General features: G+C 43.4%; 1 long non-coding RNA gene across 2 annotated transcripts in view; it reads left to right on the top strand.

The window, feature by feature from the left end:
- Positions 1–281: 281 nt before the first annotated feature.
- The window catches only part of LOC123367043, a 35,862-nt gene continuing 19,579 nt past the window's right edge, over positions 282–16,564 (top strand). For both annotated transcript variants that reach the window (XR_006578276.1, XR_006578275.1), the window contains exons 1-2: positions 282–456; positions 15,925–16,022. This is a non-coding gene — a long non-coding RNA (uncharacterized LOC123367043). The remainder of the gene's footprint in view (positions 457–15,924; positions 16,023–16,564) is intronic.

Raw genomic sequence — 16,564 nt, 5'->3', positions numbered from 1 at the left:
CCACTAAACAGAACTTGTTTTCTGGCTAGTCTAAATCACTTGCACTTCTATAGTGCCTTCTTTCTGAAGCACTGAACAAACATGAATACATTAAGTATCGCAACATTCATTTGAGGTAGGGGAGTGTGATGGGGCAAGGCCAGATGGCTTTAGGAAAGTAGTGAGAAACAGGTATGTTAGCCCCAGGCTAAACAAATCCCTGTTACCATGGTAACCAAATGGCAGTTGCTCCAGGTTAATCAAGACACCCGGGGCCAATTAAGATCCTTCCAGAAAGCAGTGGAGACAGCTAGGCTGACAGGGACACCTGAAGCAAATCAGGTGCTGGCTGAAACTAGTTAAAAACCTCCCAGTTAGTGAGATGGGTGTGCATGTCAGGAACTGTGGGAGGAAGTTGTGCTGTTGGAGAGACTGAGTAATACACAGCATATCAGGTACAAGGAAGGAGGCCCTGAGGTAAGGGTGAAGTGGACCTTGAAGAAGTGGGGGCTGCTGTGGGGAAGTAGCCAGGGAATTCTATGTGTCCTGTTTCTAAAAGATCAACTACCATAGCTGATACTATTAGGGTCACTGGGCTGGAGCCCAGAGTAAAGGGTGGGCCTGGACTTCCCACTGATTAATCATTGAGACTCTGAGACTGTGCAAGGGAGGATAGCTTCTCCTCACCTCCCTTGCTGGCTTATGATGAAAATGGCTCAGTAGGCTGTGATCCCTGCCTCTAGAGAGAGAAGAGCTATGTGGAGGGTCACAGTGAGCCTCTCAGGCTAGTGAAATCTGTCAGGAAACACAGGACCCATGGAGACAAGGACAGAGCTTAGTCACAAGAGATACAGAGGGATTAATGACATGGCCAAACATATAGAGTATTAATAGAACTCAGATCTCTTAATATGCAGCTCATGCTTTAATCTCTTGACCATTTTTCTTCTGTGGAGACCACCTACACTATACTGTTTAGCAGAATTATGGAAAAGTAGAAAATATTTTTTAAAAAAATCTGTGTCATTTTGAAAATGTTATTTTTATTTATTTAATTTTTTTATGTGAAAATGTTATGCCAATTTTTTTACTTGAATTTCATTTTCCAAATATTTTATTTTTTGTTTTTTTAAATTTTTCTTTTATGGGGGTATACCTATGTGGATAACTTTCATCCTGCCCCACTGAAGTCAATAGTGCTATTTGCATCTTTATCATTAATTACATGCATAAATCTTTGCAGGGCAGGGTCCATAAGACCTAAAATTGCCTTCTCTTTTTCACAAACTAAAGATATATAATGGCCCTAGAACCTTTGGCATCTCCCAGGAGTTTAGTTTTAGTTTCCCTTTTTGCACCAGTCAGATTTTTTTTTTTAGTAACTAAAGGAACTTCTGAAAACTGTCAAGAATATCAGCAGAACAAAAAAAGTTAATCCCAGTCCTTGATCTTTGCATCAGACTTCTAAAATCCTACTCTACAGTAGTGGCTTTTACATACAATTTAATCAAAGGCTTCTGGAACATCACTTTCTGGCAGACACAGTTTGCAGATTCCATAAATCAATAGCTTAATATTTATTTAAAAAAAAAACAAACAAACCCATTCTCTTCTCAAAAAATATAGAAATCAATTACAATAAAAATACCCAATAAATCTGTTCAGGTTTTTCAAAATGCAAATGGCTTCTCAGTATAATTCCCCTTCCATCCAAATAAACAAGTTGCTATTGGTGCTTAATGATAGCCTTAACAAATTACGCTTAACACTTGAAAAAAAAATTGTGCATTGCAATCTCACAATAATGTACAATATCAGCAATGAATAATAGTGCTTCCAATGAATTATGTGTATTTACAGATGGAAAACTAGCAAACTCCATACATACAAGTACAGATTGGAAAGATTCTGGCTTCATTCCACTGAAAATCAGATTTAATAAGGACAAAAAACTAAAAAGCATGAGTTTAATTTATTCCAGATGTAGCTAGTTAAAAATAAATAAACTTGAGGGTTCTTCAGATCCCCATGGAGCTCTAAGCTGAACTGGAAGAGGCATTTGTCACCAAAGTTCAACAACCTACATGCTGTGGAACATAAAGGAGGGTGGCTAAACTTCAGAGGAAAAGGTTGGTTAGTTCCACAGCACTGTGAATGGGAGATGGATGTGAAAGTAAAACCTGAGTTGGATACATTCAGGCCAGAGGACAAACATGATATTTTTCCCTTTCAAGTTCAGTCAGTGGTGCCTCAATAATACATGGCAAACGACTGGGCCTCAAAGAGGAACATGACATTCCTCAGCTGCCTTCTCCTCCTCTCACCAGCATTGTGCAGGCCACTGAGACATTTCAAATTTAAATGTTTGTTTTCAACAACTACAACTGTAACAGATTAAGCTCCAGTTGTAGCTGTTTAAACAGACACTTGTATCACAGTGTGGTATCCACACAGAGAGAGCGATGGTGAGATGGGCTCCAAAGACCCAGACAGACCTTAATTTAAATCAGCATACAGAAGTGCAGATATATTTATTTGCAGGCTTGCATATATATGATAACCACACCTTGGTTATCTGTTAAAAATGTAGTGGAAAACCATGGACTGAAATTTTGAAAACACTCTTACAGTCCAACTTTGCTATTTCAAAATCATATTTCTTCATATATACAAGTTTATCTCTATCAAGATCTATGCCCATGTCAAGCTGGAGGTTTCTGAAATAACTAGTATTTGTTACACAGTCAAAAAAAATCAATAAATAATGAAAGGAAAGAAAATAATTTTAAGGCCCTGATTCAGCAATGCACTTAAGCACATGCTTAACTTTAAGTGCTTCAGGAATCCCATTGAAGTAAGTGCTTTGTGGAATTGAGTCTGTGAGTGGAACACTTTATTCATCACACTGGCCTGGTCTACACTACAAACTTAGGTCGATGTGAGCCATGTTATGTCTACACTACCGAGTCTCTTTTGCTGACCTAAGTGGCCTGTAAAGTTGACTTCTGTACTCCATATCTGTGAGAGGTGTAGCACTTGATTCGACATCCATGGGTCAACATGGGGATAGTGTAGACATTGTGTGGTGTAATTTGAATGAATTGGCCTCCAGGAGGTGTCACACAATGCTCTGCTGTGACTGCTCTGGAGACCCTTTTCAACTCTACTGCACATCAGCCAGGTACACAGGAAACAGCTGCTCCCCTGTTAAAGTCCTGGGAACTTTTGAATTTTCACTTCCTGTTTGATCAGCATGGAGAGCTCGCCAGCACAACTTATCATGGAGACTTAAGGCCACAAACATGCTCCAGCATGGATTACACAGGAGGTGGTAGATCTTATTGCTGTGTGGGGAGAAGAGTCTGTGCAGGCAGAGCCCCGATCTAGCAGAAATGCTGACATCTATGCCAAGATTGCATGGGAGAGAAGGGCAATACCAGGGCCACGCAACAGTGCCACATGAAAATAAGAGCTTCGAAAAGCATACCAGAAGACAAAGGAGGTGAACAGTCATTCTGGTTCTGCCCCACAGACATGCTGCTTTTATGAAGAGCTGCATGTGATTCTCGGTGGCAATCCCACCACTATCCCAAAACGCTCTGTGGATGCCTCCCAGGAGCTGCGGGCGACCTCGAGCAACCATAAGGAGGACATTATTGACAAGGAAGACGAGGGGAATGGAGACAGGCAAGTGGAAGATCCATTCTCCCCAACAGCAAAGTACTGCTTTTAACCCTGGAGCCCACCTCTTCATAGGACCAGTTGGTGCTGGAGCGTGATGCTAGGGAACCTCTGGTTAGTACACATTTATAATCAAACTGTAGGGGTTACATGCTATTATTTATGTTTAATCTGAACAAAAAAGTAGGTGTAGTGGGTATCGGTGGCCACTCCATCTACATAGAGGGTGCTTTCTGAAAGACTGTTTATGTGCACTGGGATGGCCCAGGAATCCTCCATGGAGATTTCCAGGAAGCTCTCATGGAGGTACTCTGCAGTCCTTTGCAGAAGGTTTCTGGGAAGGGCTGCCATTCCAGTATTAACTCTGCTGGCATCATTGCAGCGCATTGCAGCATAAGGACCAGGTCTGTACCTAGACGCTTGCAGCATCTGCTCCCTTGCCACCACTGTTACCCTCAGCAATGTGATATCGCATAGTGTCACCTAGGGGAAAGGGGGAAGTTTTCAATGCTAGCCCTTGAATTACAAACAATTCAACAAGTAATCCACCCCATTTGGTGAAATCTGGGTGTCACAAGCATGCTTTCCCAAACATGCCCTGGTTGTGGTTGGAAGGGATCACCGTATATTGCAAGCAGCATTGGGGGAAAAAAAGGGGGGGGGCTTCCTGTTTGTCTCCTTTCAGCAGTTGTGATTATGTCGTGGCTTTCAATGACGTGTATTGAGGGGTATTTTTTTTTTAATAAACAGAAACAATGTATGCACTGACAATGCTACCCTTATGCTTTGCATTCCTTGCAACTGAAACCTTGTCCGTCAGCATATCCTCCACACTGGGACAGAGACTTTCCCAGATTAGACAGCGGAAAAATAAGACTCAGGCAGACATGTTCAATGAGTTAACGCGAGCCTCTGAATGTGACAAGACTGAGCTCAGAACATGACAAATTACACTGTCCAAGAACCTAGTCATCTCAAGACTGTAAAGCCTATGGGCCCAGGGCCCAGGATCCTGTCCTTATGACTGTCTCTAAAGTATTTAGCGGCAAAGAGTTCTGTGGCACCTTATAGACTAACAGACGTATCGGACCATGAGCTTTCGTGGGTGAATATCCACTTCGTTGGATGCATGTAGTGGAAATTGCCAGAGGCAGGTATAAATATGCAAGTTTCTTCACTCATAGGTCATGTTTTCTAGACCTTTTATCATTTTTTCTTGCTCTTCTCTGGACTCCCTCCAATTTGTCCACATCTTTTTTTATACGGGGGTGCCCAGAACTGGACACAGTACTCCAGTGGAAGCCTCACCAGTGCCAAGTAGAATGGGACATTTACCTCCCATGTCTGTCTTACATGTGTTAATATATCCTAGAATGATATTCCCCTCTTTTGCAACTTTGCATTTTATTTGTTATTGGCTGCAGTTAAGGACATGACTGGGACATGGGCCTAACCATAAGAGCCATGGTGATAGCCAGGCCTGGAGGTTTGATAGGAGCTGAGCTGGAGTCAAGGATCAGGACCATGGGACATCCAGGGTCACTGTAGAGCCATGGGTCAGAGTCAGGGATCAGAATCCTGTTGTGTATTTGGTTGTCATGGTTTTTGTTCCTATGGCAACTGAGTTAGATTATTAGGGGATAGCCCAGCCGGTTTCGGCTGGTTGGGTGAGCTCTGTGTCTGTAAATAAAATGGTAGTTTTGTTAGCTGTCTGCTGTCTGGCCTCAAGTGATTTCTTCCTAAACTGGCTGCCCCCAAGGATATAACAAGTGGCGATGAGGGTGGGATTCCAGTGCTGCTCCAGTAACAGAAGGAAGTAGAAGTCAAGGTAAAGAACAAACAAACAAAAAAGCTGCTTGTTTGCACTGACTATGAAAGTGAAACTAAAAATCATGGCTACTGTGACCAGGCCACTGGAACCTTTTGATGAGAATATAGAGCAGTGGCATGTGTATACTGAGCATTTTGAGCTTTTTGTTATTGCAAACGACATTACAGAAGCGAAGAAGGTGCCAATATTCTTAAGTGTTGTACGGGCTAAAACCTACTCCCTGCTATGCAGCTTACTACACCCTGTTAAGCCAGTGACTAAATCTTACAGTGACATTGTGGAAATCCTGGGGTCCCATTTTTCCCCCAAACCACTGGTAATTGCTGAAAGATATAGGTTCCACAAAAGAGACCAAAAGGAAGATGAAACAGTTGTACAATTTGTAGCAATTTAAAAAAAGCTAGCAGAACACTGTGAATTTAAGGAGATGTTAAATGATGCCCTGTGTGACAGGTTAGTGTGTGGCCTCTACAGTGAAGCTATACAGAAGCGCCTACTGACAGAGGCTCAGCTTACCTTACAGAAGGCTGTTGATATTGCTGTCTCCATGGAACTGGCTACAAGGGAGGCGCAATACATCGGTGCATCCCCTAGGGTGCAAAAAGTGTCACAAGAACCGACCCACAAAACTGTGCAGAGTCAAGAATGTTACCGCTGTGGTAAGCTGGGTCACCAGGCATCAGAATGCTGGTGTAAGGACCTGGTGTGTCGACACTGTGGCAAAAGGGGACACATTGAGTGTGCCTGTAAACAAAAGAAAAAGAGGCCTGTGGTCTGGCCGACAAAAAGAGGATCCCTGCATACCCTAGAGCAGACCCAGGATGATCAAAGTGACACCTCATCGCAAGAGGAAGTGCCACTGCATGTTTTGTCTTTGGCAATGGGCTCACATGAATACTGGGTAACCCCGTTGTTGGATGGCAAACCTATACGCATGGAACTGGACACCGGTGCAGCCGTCTCGCTGGTCTACGAGACTGTGTATAAAGAAAAGCTACAGAATCTTCCGCTTAAGGCAACAAAAACTGTTCTGAAGACGTATACGAGAGAAGCTGTGCCCATGTTGGGCACTATTGATGTTAAGGTGGAGCTCAATGGACAGGCTGCTAAATTGCCACTGTTTGTGGTGAGAGGTAACTACCCAGCCTTAATGGGTAGGTCTTGGCTTGGGAAGATTCAGCTGAACTGGGCAGAAATGCACCGGATGACTAAAGAAGAAACCAGTCTAACCCCTATACTAAGGAAACATGCTGCTGTTTTTGGAGATGATTTGGGAAGTATGAAGGGAATCATTGTGACATTGAACATTAAACCTGACAGTCCACCAAAATATCTGAAAGCCTGAACTGTGCCATATGCCATCAGGCTGAAAGTCGAAGCGGATCTGGAGCGCCTGGTCACCAATGGAGTCCTAATACCAGTTTCCCATAGCTCATGGGCCACTCCTATCGTTCAAATAGTGAAGAAAGATGGCTCTCTCCGGATTTGCGGTGATTTTAAAGTCACTGTCAACCTAGTGTTGTGTGCAGAGCAATACCCGCTTCCCCGCATCGATGACCTCTTCGCAGGCCTGGCTGGGGGACAAAAGTTCAGTAAGATTGATCTGAGTCAAGCATATTTACAGATGCACGTCGATGAAAAGTCCCAAGAGCTGTTGACTATTGTGATTCATAAGGGGCTTTATCGATACTGTCGCCTACCCTTTGGAATAACGTCTGCTCCCACCCTGTTCCAGAGGGCTATGGACCAGATCTTGTGTGGCTTGTCAGGAGTTCAGTGCTATCTGGATGATATCCTGGTCACTGGAAGAAATGAAGAGGATCACTTAAAGAATTTAGAGGCTACCCTACAAAAACTGGAAGAGTATGGCCTACGAGTTCGCAAAGACAAGTGTGAATTCTTCAAGCCCTCTGTTGAATATTTGGGACACATCATTGATTCTGCAGGTCTTCATAAGGCCCCTGCAAAAGTTAAAGCTATTGTGGAGGCTCCCCCACCTCGAAATGTAAGCCAGCTGTGCTCGTTTCTAGGACTACTGAACTATTATGGAAAGTTCATCTCACAGTTAGCCACACTGCTAAAACCACTTCATGAGCTGCTTGGGCAGAACAAGGCCTGGAAGTGAACTGAAGCCTGTGATGTTGCATTTAACAAAGCTAAGGATGCATTGCTAAATTCTGAAGTTCTAACGCACTTTGATCCATCCTTATCCCTACAATTGGCCTGCGATGCATCCCCTTATGGAGTGGGAGCAGTCGTGTCACACATTATGCCTTCGAGAGAAGAGAGACCTATTGCTTTTGCTTCACGCACTCTAAGCAAAGCAGAAACTAACTACGCCCAAATCGAACGTGAGGCATTAGGAATTGTTTTTGGAATTCGGAAGTTTCATCAGTACCTGTTTAGGCGAAAGTTTACTCTTCTCACAGACCATCGATCTCTGATGTCAATATTTGGACCGTACACAGGCATTCCCCCATTAGCTGCTAGTCATATGCAACGTTGGGCATTGTTACTTTCAGCACACGCATATGAAATCAAATATCAGAAATCCACTCTGCATGGCAATGCAGATGGCCTCTCAAGGTTGCCTTTGCCGGTCAAACATCAAGATAGTGCCCAAAAGGAAATCTTCTACTTTGAACAGGTAGAGAATACACCCATCACTGCTACTCAGATAAAGAAGGCAACTCGCGTTGACCCAGTATTGTCCCAAGTTATGGACCTGGTGATGCATGGAAAATCTCGACAAATCTCTCCGGTCTCACCCGACCTTGTTACCTACATGTCCAGGAGGACGGAGTTATCGGTCCAATCTGGTTGTTTGTTGTGGGGGAGACGTGTCATTATTCCACCACCACTGAGATCACAGATGTTAGAACAGCTACATTCCGGTCACTGTGGAATAGTGCACATGAAGGAAATTGCACAAAGCTATTTTTGGTGGCCTGGATTGGACAGTGCTATTAAAGAGAAGGCAAAAGCTTGTTTGTCATGTCAGAGTGTGAGGAATGCACCCCAGTGGGCACCCCTACACCCATGGGACTGGCCTGAAAACCTGTGGCAATGTATTCACATTTACTTCGCTGGCTCCCTTGAAGGAAGCATGTTCTTGGTAGCAGTAGATGCCCATTCTAAATGGCCAGAAGTCTCTATAATGCAGTCCACTGCTGCAGAAAGTACTATCCAAAAACTACGAGGACTCTTTAGTCGTTTTGGTCTGCCAGAACAACTTGTGAGTGACGACGGACCGCAGTTCGTCTCTCAGGAGTTTCAAAATTTTATGAAGGCAAATGGGATACACCACATCACGTCAGCACCATATCATCCATCCACCAACGGATTAGCTGAAAGATTTGTGCAGACAATGAAACACGCTTTGAAATCAGCAAGGGGACAACACTCCATTCAAAAGCGTCTGGATACCTTCTTACTTTCCTACAGAAACACACCTCATGCTACGACCAAGGTATCTCCGGCCTTTCTAATTATGGGATGACAGCTGCACACTTGCTTTGATCTGCTGAAACCTTCTGAACCCCGACAAATTGTGCAACATTAGCAGCAAAATCAAGTTATCAGACGGGCACCCAGAGCAAAAGAGCGAACCTTTAGCCCGGGATAGCCAGTTTTGGCTCAGAATTATACTTCCAGAGCTAAATGGGTCCCTGCCACAATCATCACTCAAACAGGACCTGTTTCCTACACAGTCCGGACTGCAGAGAGAATCTTACCTGGCGGCAACATGTAGATCAGCTGTTGCCAGGTCATGCCAGTCCTCAGGACACATCTGCAGTTGAGTGGTCTGACTTCACCACTTCTGGTGAAACACCGAATCACAAATCACCTGTTTCTGACTGTTCTCCTCCATTACTGCCGGCAGCTGAGATACCCCTTTGCCCAGCACGAGCTGATACCACCTCCTCACCTGTTCGTGCTGCGGACCCAGAGCCCATGGTACTTTCGGGTGCAACAACACCAGAAGTTCGCCGTAATCCACCTAGAGACAGAAGGCCTCCTCATCGGCTGGATCTTTAGCTAGGGCGAACCCACGGTTATGGGGCAAAATAATCCCCAGGGTTTAGCCAGGAATGGAGGCAGTCTACCCTCCTTCTCTAGTCTAGTGTGTGTTTTATTTAGGTCATGTTCTTATTAGGGGGGGAGGAATATGTTGTGTATTTGGTTGTCATGGTTTTTGTTCCTATGGCAACTGAGTTAGATTATTAGGGGATAGCCCAGCCGGTTTCGGCTGGTTGGGTGAGCTCTGTGTCTGTAAATAAAATGGTAGTTTTGTTAGCTGTCTGCTGTCTGGCCTCAAGTGATTTCTTCCTAAACCGGCTCCCCCCAAGGATATAACAAATCCGAATGCCAAAGCCAATGGGTAAGCTGGAGACAGTCAGAAATCAGAGCCATGAGTTAGAGCCAGGCTTATCAAGAATGGAGAAGGGCAGGAGCTGAAGTAGGAACAAGAGCAGGCAAGGCAGGGAGCAGGAGGAAGTAGTTGCAGGAAGCAGGACCAAGTACAGCTTCAGGCATGGAACACATTGAGCAGCCAGTGAGCTCTGGCTGCTGCTTGGTCAGCCCCTGCTAGGATCAGCTGTGTCCAGTATGTTGCTAGGAGACTCATTCTCCTGCAGCTGGCTCCCGGAGAGTTACAACTCCCAGATTCTTTACAGTAGTACTGCTGCCTAGTTAGTTGTTCTCCATTTTGTAGTTGTGCATTTGATTTTCCTTCCTAAGCGTCGTACTTCACACTTGTCTTTACTGAATCCCACCATGTCGATTTCAGTTCTATGCGATAGGTATATCTCCATATATTATATTTTTTTATTTTTATTATAGTCCGACTTGGCTGCTTTTTGTGTTGAATTCTCACAGCATTTTCTGTAGTTTGATAGTATTTTCAGAGATCAACACAATATCATCCACATATCTGTGATGGTTTAACTGCCTTCTGATTATGTTGATTCCACCCTTCCAATTCATCCATCTTATTACCATTTCAAGGCAGGCTGTGAAGAGTTTCAGTGAAACCGTGTCTCCCTTGTTTCACACCTTTCTTGGTGCAGTCAGAATTTGCTTCCTTTAATAGTTTGATATAGTTTGTGTCAATGCCCTGCTCTGCAAGAACTTTCAACACTGCATTTAGCGCTATGCTGTCTAATGCTTTTTTATAGTTGTTGAAGACAATACATAAAGTGAATTTGTATTCCCTTGAATGTTCTAATAGCTGGTTTATAGTGAAAATATGGTCCATTGTGCTGAAATTCCTTCGAAAGCCTGCCTGCTCTCTCAGCTGCTGCTCATCCAAACTCTGAGAGTCGGTTTGTTATTATTTTGGTGAACAGCTTGTAGACATGTGAGAGCAGGCATATTGGATGATAGTTCTTTAGATCTTTATGATCACCCTTCTTGTATGGTAGAATGGTGTTGGATTCCTTCCAGCTATATAATATCTTTCGCATTTCCAAGTAACAGGTAAACTTCTGAGCAAGGGTTTTTGAACTTCACTGACAAGGACTTGGAGTATATGCTCATTGGTCTGTTGAAGTGTTGGTACTGGGACATTTCTCTGAGACGTGAACAGTTCAATGTAGAAATATTTGCAGACCATTTCCATCCCTTTCTGTCAATTACCGGTTTTCCATCACTGTTTTCAGCACCATTAAATCAATTCCCTTTTGCATTTTTTGAGGCTTCTGTAATCTTCATCCATCTTTAAGAGCCTTTCATTTTGGTACTTCTCGAAGTCCTCCTTTAGGCTTCTTCTCATCAACTTGCAGAGGAGGGAGTACTCAAGTTTGCCACCATCATTTTGTTTCATATTCCTCCACTTCTCTAGCAAGTTCTCCATTTCCTCAGAGATTCTTCCCTTTTCTCCTTTTGGTCTTTCTTTCTTGGCTAATTTCATGCATTGCCTCAATTTATCAGTGAAGTTTTTATGATCCTCACCACAGTTATCTATAAGACTCCAGTCTTCCTTGGAAATAAGGGTCAGTTTCAAGATTGCCTCATCGAATATTTTTGGCAGCTGTCTCTGATAGGCCATCTGTAGTGCTTTCTTCTCCACCTTTTCACTGAAGTTGAGCCATGCTCTGAGCAAGTGGTGGTCAAGACTGGTGTTAAATGATGGCACTACTGAGATGGCTTGTGCAATGAGCCACTTATTGATCAGAATATAGTCAGTCTTGTTCTTGTTCTTCACATTGGGAATGATCCATGTCCACCTCCTCTTGGCCTTCTTCTTAAACCAGGTGTTATCAATGAGCATTTTTTCATTTCTCCGCCAGAGTTGCCAATCACTCTCCTCATGGATTCCGTTTGCTGATGCCATACCTTCCAATGAACTTTTCATCTTCTTTCCCTCTTTCAACTTTGGCATTGAAATCTCCCATCACAATTGTACATGTGGATTTTTGAGCAAGGGTTTCCTCAAGCTCCTGATAGAATTCTTCCACATAGTCATCTTTGCTTGTGCATGTGGGAGCATAGCTCTGAATAATCTTGAGGATGCTGTTCTTGTTTTGTTGGAGGTGTAGCACTCTGATGTACATGACTTGAACATGCAGGACATGATTTTTGAAGAACATTCCTTGTTGATGATGAAGCCAATTCCTCCAATGGTTGTTGTGAATTCTCCTTTTCCTAACATGATGGTACTTTTGTCTCTCCACTTCACTTCCATCTCCTTTCTTTGTCATGTTTCACTGAGACCAAGGATATTGCAGGCTGTCCTTGTTGTCTCCTCCATTAGATTGATCAAATTCTCGCTCATCAGTGTCCTGCAATTTATAGGTGCACACTGAGAGGGAAGTCCTTTTTCTGGCCCCTGAGATTCTTAACAGCCTCTCATTGACTGAACTCCCCAGCACTGTCGTAGAACAGATCAAGGAGCACACAAGGAGCTGGGGCCTGTTTATTCATGTTGTAGCCATTTCTTCAGCCACCCACTGGCTATGCTGTCAGTGGCACGTTTACTTCCTCAACTTAGCTAGCATCCAACCTCAAGAAGGAGGACAGCTGTCCTCTCCCTGGGTTGGCAGTCTGATACCTTAATAGCATGGTTGAACCTACTGAAAAATACATTCCGCTACCCTCGCTGTCAGACAAGCCAGGGTCACTGCTATGCCACATTGAGGCGTGAAGGTAGGATTTTGCAGCAGACTTCCTTTTGTTTGTTTTTAAACCTGCTGCCTATTAATGGCACTTGATGACTCCCTAGTTTTTGTGTTATGAGAAGGAGTTAAGTGAAGGAGTAAATAACACTTCCTTATTTACTTTCTCCACACAAATCATGATTTTATAGAACTCTATCATATCCCCCCCCTTAGTCATCTCTTTTCCAAGCTGAAAAGTCCCAGTCTTTTTAACCTCTCCTTATATGGAAGCCGTTCCATAACCTTAATCATTTTTGGAAAAGGTTCAGAAAAGAGCTACAATTTCAATATCTTTTTTGAGATGGGGCGACCACATCTGCACTCATTATTCAAGATGTGGGTGTACCATGGATTTATATAGAGGTAATATTATATTTTCTGTCTTATTTGACAGCGAACCACTAATAATTGCTCTTTGAGTACAGTCTTTCAACCAGTTGTGCACTCACTTATAGTAATTTCATCTAAACCATATTTTCCTAGTTTGCTTCCCTGGATTCCCTAATGTGCTGTCCAGAGTAGTGTCAATAAATTGATGCATGGTTCTGAAGGACTCTTGCTGCCCAGGGTAAAGGAGCCAGGAGAGGACCATGGAGAGCACTATGTTGAATGGAGCAGGAGACATACAATTCCCTCCTAAGGAGTTCAGTCACAAATTTAGTTAACACACAATTTTTTTAATGAGTATCATCAGCATGGAAGCATGTCCTCTGGAATGGTGGTCAAATCCTGAAGAGGCATATGAATGTTTAGCATATCTGTCACATAAATACCATGCAGTGCCAGTTACAATAGTACCATACAAATGCATGTCCTCATTTTCAGGTGACATTATAAAAAAGCATTATCTCCCATAAACGTAAACAAACTTGTTTGTCTTAGCGATTGGCTGAACAAGAAGTAGGACTGAGTGGACTTGTAGGCTCTAAAGCAGGGATGGGCAAACTATGGCCCGCGGGCCGGATCCGGCCCTTCAGGGCTTTGGATCCGGCCCGCGGGATTACCCCTGGTGGTGCTGCGGGCCCGGCGCTGCTCTCAGAAGCAGCCCCCGGGCCGGGAGGCAAAGGGCTCCATGTGCACACGCAGAGTCCTCTGCCCCCCCCCCTCCAGGGGCCGCAGCACTTCCTGGAGTGGCGTGGGGACAGGGCAGGCATGCAGGGAGCCTGCCCTGGCCCTGGTGTGCGCCACTGCCACCCCGGAGCCACTTTAGGTAAGCGGCACCGGGCTGGAGCTCAAACACCTCCTGCCCCCCGCCCCCCAACTTCCTGCCCTAAGCCCTCTGCCTGTACCTCGCACCCCTCCTGCACCCAACTCCCTGCTCTGAGCCCCTTTCTGCACTCCTGTGCATTCCAACCACCTGCCCTGATCTCCCTGCTGCACCCTGCACCCCGTGCACCCCAACTCCCTGCCCTGAGCCCCATCCTGCACTCCGTACCCCTCCTGTACCCCAACCCCCTTCCCTGAGCCCCCTCTTACACTCTGCACCCCTTCTCTGCCCCAATCCCTTGTCCTGAGCCCCTTCCTCCACATCCCGCACTCCACCCGCCCTGCCCCGGCCCTGCATACAATTTCCTCACCCAGATGTGGCCCTCGCCCCAAAAAGTTTGCCCACCCCTGCTCTAAAGTTTTACATAACTGCAGTCAAAAACAAAACTATGTAAAACAATAATTCTACATTTGTAAGTTGCACCTTCACAATAAAGAGTGCACAAAAGTACTTATGAGATGAATTAAAAAATACTATTTATTTTGTTTTTATAGTGAATATTTAATAAAAATGATTATATAAAGTGAGCACTGTATACTTTGTATTCTGTGCTGTAATTGAAATCAGTATATTTGAAAATGTAGAAGACCAAAAATATTTATTAACAGTGCAATTAAAACTGAGATTAATTGAAATTTTTTTAATCTCATGATTAATCACATTTAATTTTTTAAATCATTTGACAGCCCTATTTTCTACATAATCATTTGAGAAATATACACAGTATAGATCAAGTAAAGATCAATGGTTTTAGAATCCTGTGCAAAGTGTCTGAGTGTTTCATGTGTTACATCTACCACATGTCCCTTGAAGAGGTAGACGTAACACATGAAAGAACACGCAGATGGCTGGAGTTCTTGGAGACAGTGTGATTGAACTGTTTTATGGAAAGGAGTCTGAGGGCTTAGCACTAGTTCCATGAGCTGAGCAGTGGTCTGCATGGTCAGAACTCCGTTTAGTACCCTGTCATGAGAGATTATGCACTCAAGAATGTGCCTAGGGGCCTCTCGATGGGGGACAGTTCCTGGACTCCATTCAGACTGTGTAGGCTTAAAACAGCCAGGAATTCAGACCCTGGAACCCCTCAGAGCAGTCCAAGTGGCCAAAAGGTGATGCTCAACTGGATCTCTGACACAGTCAGTATTTTTCAGGGATTTGAATGAGGGCAGTGTGGTACATTGGCAATCCGGTGTTGGGAGGTTGGTCAGCTAAGAGGTAACAGCATGAAAGAAAACATGAAGACAAGAATGGGAGTAATGAAGGAAGCATTGAGGCTAGTATCATTGGCAAAATGGAAGGGCAAAGGAATGTGATAAGATATGTTTGGATGTGTACACAAGAATGACCATACTGGGTTAGACCAACAGTCCATCTAGCCCTGCATCCTGTCTTCCGATAGTGGCCATTGTCAGGTGCCCCAGAGGGAATGAACAGAACAAGTAATCAAGTGACCCATCCCCTGAAGCCCATTTCCCAGCTTCTGGCAAACAGAGGCTAGGGACACCATCCCTGCCCATCCTGGCTAATAGCCATTGATGGATCTATCCTCCATGAGTTTATCTAGTTCTTTTTTGAACCCTGTTATAGTCTTGGCCTTCACAACATTAGATAGAGGTGTGATCTAAATCCTATTGAAATCAGTGGAAAGGCTCTGATTGACTCTAATTTTGTATCAGGCTGTAGATACCAAACACCTCGCTCACACAAGTAATCTTTGTTCACATATATAGTTCCACTAACCTGGTATGAACAAGGACTGCTCACATAAGCAAGTGTCGCAAGATCAGACCCCATGTTTGAATGTTTTACACATTTTGATTCCTCTTTGAAATTCAAAATATATAGATGGATAAACAGTGATAGCAATGTCAGATTTCCATTTCAATATCCTCCCTTATATATTAGACTATATGAAAATAATTCAGTCTAGTAGCTTAATTCTTTCTTTCAAACTTGTGAAATTACTTTTTTATTTATTGATGTTTATATATGTTTTATTCTGCACATAGAAGCCTTGTTTGCTGAAACCATTTCCACATATTGATCTATGAGAGGACATTATACATCATCCGGGGAAGAGTGGAGCTGAACAAAGTTGTTAACACAGGTATAGTTATTTTCATTTAAAATCTGACAGTTGTCCATCAGACATAGACTGTTATAATTTAGTCTGTCAAGGAGTGTATTTAACTTGTCCCATACTATTAGGAAATAGATTCTTCACAGTCTGAGCTTAATGATGGCATTGATCAAAATGTTAATTTATGTTGATTTATCAAGACATGATGATTATGGTGATAAGACTTCATGATTGGAACTTCCAGAGTAAATGTACTGAAATGATAAATGCATATTTCCCAGGCCAAAGAAATAGATTTTGTATTGCAGTTAATGTTTCATACAGCCCAACTTCATTAAGCACAACTCAACTAATGACATTGTGAATTTGTTCCGTTTTATCAAATTGCATTAATTAGGGAAATGCATCAAAAGTTGATTGTGAAGAAATGTACTTTTCCCTGGAAAAACTGAAAAAAAATAAATAAAAAGTAATTGGATTAAATTGTCCTCCCCCCATTAAATTGGAATGTAAAAATTCTTTCTCAATTTTATGGCATGAACTACTTTGTGTTTAACATGATTCTCATT

Source organism: Mauremys mutica, chromosome 3, assembly GCF_020497125.1.
Source record: "Mauremys mutica isolate MM-2020 ecotype Southern chromosome 3, ASM2049712v1, whole genome shotgun sequence".
Classification (NCBI taxonomy): Eukaryota; Metazoa; Chordata; order Testudines; family Geoemydidae; genus Mauremys; species Mauremys mutica.
Note: the sequence above shows the minus strand (reverse complement) of the source record. Positions and strands in the feature narration are given on the sequence as shown.